This window comes from Hemiscyllium ocellatum, chromosome 20, assembly GCF_020745735.1.
Source record: "Hemiscyllium ocellatum isolate sHemOce1 chromosome 20, sHemOce1.pat.X.cur, whole genome shotgun sequence".
NCBI classification, from domain to species: domain Eukaryota; kingdom Metazoa; phylum Chordata; class Chondrichthyes; order Orectolobiformes; family Hemiscylliidae; genus Hemiscyllium; species Hemiscyllium ocellatum.
This window is the reverse complement of record NC_083420.1, coordinates 2708528-2716196: the sequence shown is the minus strand read 5'-3', so window position 1 is coordinate 2716196 and position 7669 is coordinate 2708528.

Here is a 7669-nt window from a genome sequence, read left to right as displayed (position 1 = left end):
ACTAACTCCCCAGGGTCCACACAGACCTTGGACTAAAAGAAACATCATTACTGCCTCCTGCTGGTCACCCACGTCCCACCCACTCCATCCTGCCCACCCACCCTCCCCCCCAAACATTCCTCAACAGCCCCACCACCACCTCCACCAATTTAGTGAACACAAGGTGACATTAGGAAATTGAGATTGGACTGGAAGGTTCAAATTTGGGAAGGTGTGACTGAATCAGAGCAGAAGCAAAACAAGAGAGAAAGGAATTCCAAACCGAAAATGATGAACAATTCCATGGAGGAATAGACTCTACAAATATTCCCATCTTCAATGATGACATGGAGGAGCCGGTGTTGGACTGGGGTGGACAAAAGTAAGAATCACACAGCCCCAGGTGATAGGCCGGAGATTAGAGTAAAGACTAGAGTGGTGCTGAAAAAGCACAGCACGTCAGGCAGCACCTGAGGAGCAGGAAAATCAACATTCCGGGCAAAACCCTTCATCAGGAATCCTCTCACATTGGGAGCACAGTGGCTCTGTTAGTAACTGTCCTGCCTCTGAGCTCAATGGTTTTGTGGCTTCAAGTCCCACTCCAGACACTGGTACCTTATAAAGCAGGAAGCTTGATCCCCGGTCTCTGGATTACCCATTTGTACACACACTCTCCCTGTGTCCCTCTGAAGTTGTGCTACTTAGTTTTATTGCTTTCTTCCAACCCCAAGGAACATACCATCCCTCCCTCAACCTCCTCTGATTTCCAAGAGCCTACTGTGAGGTGGAACTTCCCTCAGCAGCTTTCCACACAATTCCAAGTTGTGTCGCTGACATTAATGCGAGATTTCTGTGGGTACTTCCTTTGATTTGAATCGTTGTAAAAGGCACTGCCCTCGAATCTGCAATGTCAGAAAAGAAAGGGACCGTGTATGGCATATTCTAAATGTGTCATGACCTCCATCATTGGGGGTGCATCATGTATTGGAGGGAAGTTCAGAGTACCTTTCAGGTAAATCTTTTGATGCCAGCAGTGTGGGAGACATTTTGTGAAATCCTATGTTGATATTCAGACACTGTTAGTGACTGTTCTCCAGTTTTCATTACCAGCCACAGTTTCCAAATGAGACAGCAGGGAGGATCACACATTGAGATTGATGTTCAGGGACAATGAAATGAGGAGACTTGCAATGTTTTGTCTTTGGATTGTGAATCTTTTCAGCAACATCCTGGTAGTGACTGGAATGTGAAACTGTAACCATTCCCTGCTCTGTGCTGGGTCTGAATCCGCAGGAAACTCCAACATTCCCTGCTCTGTGCGGGGTCTGAATCCACAGGAAACTCCAACATTCCCTGCTCTGTGCGGGGTCTGAATCCACAGGAAACTCCAACATTCCCTGCTCTGTGCTGGGTCTGAATCCGCAGGAAACTCCAACATTCCCTGCTCTGTGCGGGGTCTGAATCCACAGGAAACTCCAACATTCCCTGCTCTGTGCTGGGTCTGAACCCCCAGGAAACTCCAACATTCCCTGCTCTGTGCGGGGTCTGAATCCACAGGAAACTGTAACCATTCCCTGCTCAGTGCTGGGTCTGAATCCACAGGAAACTCCAACATTCCCTGCTCTGTGCTGGGTCTGAACCCCCAGGAAACTCCAACATTCCCTGCTCTGTGCGGGGTCTGAATCCACAGGAAACTCCAACATTCCCTGCTCTGTGCTGGGTCTGAATCCACAGGAAACTGTAACCATTCCCTGCTCAGTGCTGGGTCTGAATCCACAGGAAACTACAGAGCTCTTTCATGAAGGGTGTACTCCAAGGGATGTCTTCAAATGTGATTAATTATCACGTTAAATATCTCTGACATGATGGATAAGTGTTACAATCCTTCTGAAGCTAATACTATAATATATTTCTTCACGGTCCCCTGTATTACACCATCTTCAATAATGAAAACAATCTCCCAGCCTCATGGAGATTGATGTAACTAAAGGGCTTTGAGGACCCGAAAGAATCCCTGTACATTGTGGAAAATGAAAAGAAATATGTACAGATACCAGAAATCTAAACTAAATGCAGAAAATGCATGAAGCCCTCAGCAAGTCTGACAAGCATTAGTTACAAATACCTAAAAAACCCATCCCTGCATTTCTGGGACATTGTGAGGGGCAAACAAATCTGGGTCAACAGTACTTTCTCATTCCCCTCCTCCCCTGTCACTGTCTGAGGTTCCTCACTGTCCAAGGCCCCAAACACACCTTCCAGGTGAAGCAGTGTTTCCTGTCAGCTTTCTGTATTCACTGCTCACAACGTGCTCTCCATTATCCTGGGGAGACTGAACACAAAGTGAGTGACCACTTTATAGAACAGCTCTGCTCTGTCCACAGCAATGACCCTGACCTCCCAGCTGTTTGTCTTGACAATAAAGTTCCTTGCTGTCCTGTGGACTGTTCTGTCCTGGCCCTGTCACAATGTTCTAATGAAGCACAGAGCAAACCCAAAGGAAAAGGAAAACACATCATTTTCTGCTGAGGCATTTGACAGCGTTGTGGTCTCAGTGTTCAGACCCATGAGCATTGTCCTCCATTTGGATTTTCCACCTCTTGCCCCACACCCTCCCTCCACCCCCACTCCCCATGTCTGCTTGACGTAGGTTTACTCTCGGCAGGTCTGACCTATTTTCTAACATTCACAACCGATCATTAACCTCTACTTCCATTCACTCTCCCCCTTGCCATTTGCTTTCGACTTTCTGGTTTTTGATTACAATCGTTTCCATGGTGAAGCCACCACCTTCACTTCCTCAGCTCGATGATTTGTGGATTGCCTCTTGCTGTGCACATTCTGTCCCACAGTTACTGAGGATTCTTCCTGAAAAAGCAAAGAAAATCAAAGGTTCAGCTTGAACTAGTGACTTCTGAATCACTCAACACTGAACATCAGACTCGTATCTGTCATGGCTAGATGTCCTACATGCTGTACTGTAGTCTGAGTTCATCAGTGATAGATTCCAGCAGGGTACGTTGTTCATTGTTATCTCTTCATTGTTCTTCATTATAACATTTGATAACTCTTCAAATATTGTTTCTTTTGCCTCTTGGTGAGTAATATTATTATCAACTATATTCTCAATTGTGTATAGTAATGTATTTATTTGTTCAGCTTCTGGTCTATTATCTAAGTTCAAAGATAAAGTTTTTTTATTCATTTACAGGATATGAGCATTCCTGGCTGGGCCAGCATTTATTGCCCATCCCTAATTGTCCAGAGGGTAGTTTAGGAGCCAGGCCCTTTGCTGTGGGTCTGGAGTCATGTGTAGGCCAGACCAGGTAAGGATGGCAGTTTCCTCTCCTGAGGGACATTAGAGAATGAGATGGGAGCTTCTGACAATCGGCAATGGATTCATGGTCATCATTAGATTCCAAATTCTAGATTTTCATTGAATTCCATCTTCGGCTGTGGCAGGATTCAAGCCCAAGTCCCAGATCATCACCTGGGTCTCCGGATTAACAGGCTAGTGATAATACCACTAGACCATCACATTCCCATTTTCTCTAATGTGTCCAATTCCATGTTCTATTTGTCACACTTCGGAAATGAAGCCTTCCTGGCAATATTGTTTCTGATCCCAGATTGTCATTATGTGATTATAATGTGGCTTACTTGGTTTAGAAGTTGTTGATTTCACAGCATTAGCAGCTCTGGTGCTAGTTATTGTCATACTGAAGGGTCTGTCCATGTTTTCAGCTAAATTCTGGCATTTTGTACCTGAAATGGAGTATTGCTGTTTATTTTTGTGGCTTCACTATTTGAGTTGTGTTGCTTTTAGCTTTAAAAAACACTCCCTGCCTTACTGATGGTTTTCCTGAATGATCCTCACTCCTTGTGATTTAAATAAGTATTTCCCAACATAATTAAAGCTCTTATGAAGGATATCCTGCCTTTTCTACAGGATGAAAAGAAGTTCAAAACTTCGTCTCCTCATCTGCTTTGGTATTTTCAACAGCTAAATGTTATCACTTTAATTCCTGGCTTTGTGATATCCCTGGATCTACAACCTCTATCTGTCACCGTGCTCCTTGTATCGCATTGATCAATCTGAGCTGTAAGTTCTTCATTCACTTCTCATTTGCATCCTCAGTTACTCCACCATTTTGAAGAGTTCCCAGGGATATTCAGCTTCACTCACACTGCCCCCAAGATCTGCCAGGTCTCACTGAGCTCCATCTCACAATGCATTTTGTATCCACTTTGGGAGTTACTAACTCCCCTTCTCCAGGGGGTTGCCATGGTTCTCTTACCAGGTCTGAAAATGGCTCAGTAAGCAAATCAGTTTATGGGCACTTGGGAATGGGCAATAAATGGTGGTCTTCCATCCCATGAAAGAATGAGTAAAGAATGACCAGTCATTCGGGTATCCTGTCTTATTAAGGATTGTCATAATAATTTCTCTGATAATGTTCTTAAATTTGCGGCTTTTCCCTCCTCCTCCTGAGCTGTATGAGTAAGTGGCTTAAAGCTGAGCCTAAGGAGCTCATAAAACTGCTATCACTCAAAAGTATTCTGGAAGCTTTGGTCAGTTACTCCCATCAAAGTACAAATCTTTGAATGAGCAAGATTTAGGAGACGAGTTCAGTTTCTAGGGGAACTGTAGAATTATTTATTATTAACCTTAGCATTGGAAAACTGTAACTGTGGAACTTTGAAATCAGAATTTAAAAAAACACAACTACAGTTGAGATTCTTGATGAAACTTTATCAGATCTTCTACAGTGCAAAGATGATTTAACTTTGGAGAAAGCTATTCAAATCACTGTGGAAGCAGACACCCAAGAGAAACAGATTTCCTTCAGAGGGAAATACCTTGGTATCATGCAATCTGACAGAATTAATTAATGACTTAAAATAAAGACTCCTCTAGGTAACAGTGATCATAACACAATTGAATATTACATCCAGTTTGAAAGGAAATAAGTGGGTCTTCTACTAACCTTAAACTTAAAAAGGGAACTATGTGATCATGAACGCTGATCTAGGATGTGATCAAAACTGGCACACTATGTTAAAGATCAGTAGAGAAACAGTGATAAACATTTTAAGCTATATTTTAGAAGACTCAGAATAAGTACATTCCTACTATAAATAAAAAGATATCCACGAGGAAGATCCACCAACTATATCTGAATAAGGATAACATTGACTTTATGGGAAAAGTATATAAATGCACACAGGTGTGTGCCAGGTCAGAGTATGAAACAAAATGACAGGGAATGAGCAAAATGTTAATCAGGATGAATCAATTAGAGCATAAGAGGAAACCAGCTGGAAATATTAAAACAGATGACAAAAGTTTCTACATACATTTCAAATGTTTTGGCAAAGTTCAGACCAGAGGGCATAATGTCAGGGGGAGTGAAGACATTCCTGCTTGTCTCTAGAATTTGTAGAATTCTTCAATGCCGAAGGCTGTTGAGGATGGGTTATTAAGTATATTCAAGGCTGAGACAGAGAGATGTTTAATCAGGAAGGGAATCAAGGGTTATAGGAAAAAGGCAGGAAAATAGAGTTGAATAGGGCTTATGCTCGAAACGTCGAATTCTCTATTCCTGAGATGCTGCCTGGCCTGCTGTGCTTTGACCAGCAACACATTTGCAGCTGTGATCTCCAGCATCTGCAGACCTCATTTTTTACTTGAATATATCATCCACAATCTCATTGAATACCAGAGCGGACTCAATGAGCTGAATGGCATATTTTAGCTCCTACACTTTTTAAATATTCTCTCGTGATACATGAGCATCGCTGACTGGGCCCAGTATCTATTACCCATCCCTAGTTGCCCCTTGAGAAGGTGGGGGTGAGCTGCCTTCTAGAACTGCTGCAGTCCATGTGCTGTAGGTAGACCGACAATGCCCTGAGGGAGGGAATTCTGGATTTTGACCCAGTGACACTGAAGGAACGGCGATATATTTCCAAGTCAGGATGGTGAGGGGCTCGATGGGAAGCTTGCAGAGGGTGGTGTTCCCATGTGTCTGCTGCTCTTGTCCTTCTAGATGGAAGTGGTTGTGAGTTTGGAAGGTGCTGTCTGAGGATCTTTGCTGAATTTCTGCAGTGCACCTTGTAGATAGTACACACTGCTGCTACTGAGCGTCGGTGATGGAGGGAGTGGGTGTTTGTGGGTGTGGTGCCAATCAAACGGGCTGCATTGTCCTTGGTGGTGTCAAGTTTCTTGAGTGTTGTTGGGGCTGCCCCTCCATCCAGGCAAGTGGGGAGTATTCCATCACACTCCTGACTTGTACCTTGTAGATGGTGTACTGAGTTTGGGGAGTCAGGAGATGAATTCTTAACCTCTAACCTCCTCTATAGCCATTGTTTTGATCCAGTGAGTCCAGTTCAATCTCTGTCAATGGTATCCCTCAGGATTTTGATGTTTGAATGTCCAGAGGGTGATGGCTGGATTGCCTCTTGTTGAGATTGCTGGTGTGTAGCACATTAAACTGGACCCAGATCCCTAACTTGTCCATGCAACTCGAATGCTATCTTATTTGACCACTTAGCTTGATGATTTTATATGTCATTCATAAACAGAGCAGGAGGTCCATAGCAGGCATTAACCATTAGATTATACATTTGCTGAACAGACCATTTGACCCAAATACAAAAGAACAGATTCTGAACTGCCTGCCCTTACACTGAGTCAATTACCAATTTAGAATTTTAATTCAATATACTTTCATTTTCTTTAAAATTCTGTGTGACAAACCTTTATCAATTTCTTTCTGAGATGTGAAAACAATTATTCTGGCTGTGAAACTCTCACCTGCTAATTTAATGATTTCTTGTGGGAATGTCAATAGATTTATGAGGCATGACCTATCGCTTTAAAACATTGAATCTCCCTAATGGCTTGAAAACATTTTAGATTAACTTTGATAACATTGTGTAAAATGCTCTGGAGCTTTTCCCTACCACTAATCTTGGAGCTAACTGGTCTGTAATTCACTGATTCATATCCTAGTCCTTCCTGGCTAATCTTAGGTTTATATCAGCAATCCTGCACATTCCTGAAGATGGAAGTGTTCAGCCTGAAGAATGACAACCTGCAGGAAGTAACAATTTAAAATGTGAATGAAATCAGGCGGAGACAGAGACTCTAGGCAATAGTGGGAATATCTCAGAGAGGAACATACTGCCCCAAAGAATATGAGAAGTTACTGTTCTGCTGAAGATTTGTGCAGTTTATATCTTGTGTGTATGTATACAAGGTTGTGGATGTGCAGAGGTTTGTTTCTTGTAACCATGTCTCACATATTACATTCACCTGTGAAGACCACATCTTATTATCTGCTTTATTTTTGGCTTATGGACAGAAAATAAGGAAAACTGCTTTAAACCAAGGAAACTAATCAGAAATGGGAGCAGTTTTATGGGCCATCTTACTGAAGGATCCTGTGAGTTGTGCGTAATGTTGTGTTTTCTGGGAATGTTGAGAGCAAAACGTAGACACCTCGGAGCCAATGGGTTCTGAAGCAGTTGGCAGCTGCTTGGCAACAGCATTATGATTGGCTCCTGAAAAGATGGCCGTGTCTTGTGTGGCACAGGAGAGAAAGCATCAAATAGATCTCTCTCTTTTCTCTTTTTCTGCCACTGTCTCCCTCTCTCTCCCTCTCTCTCCCTCTGTCTCCCTCTCTCT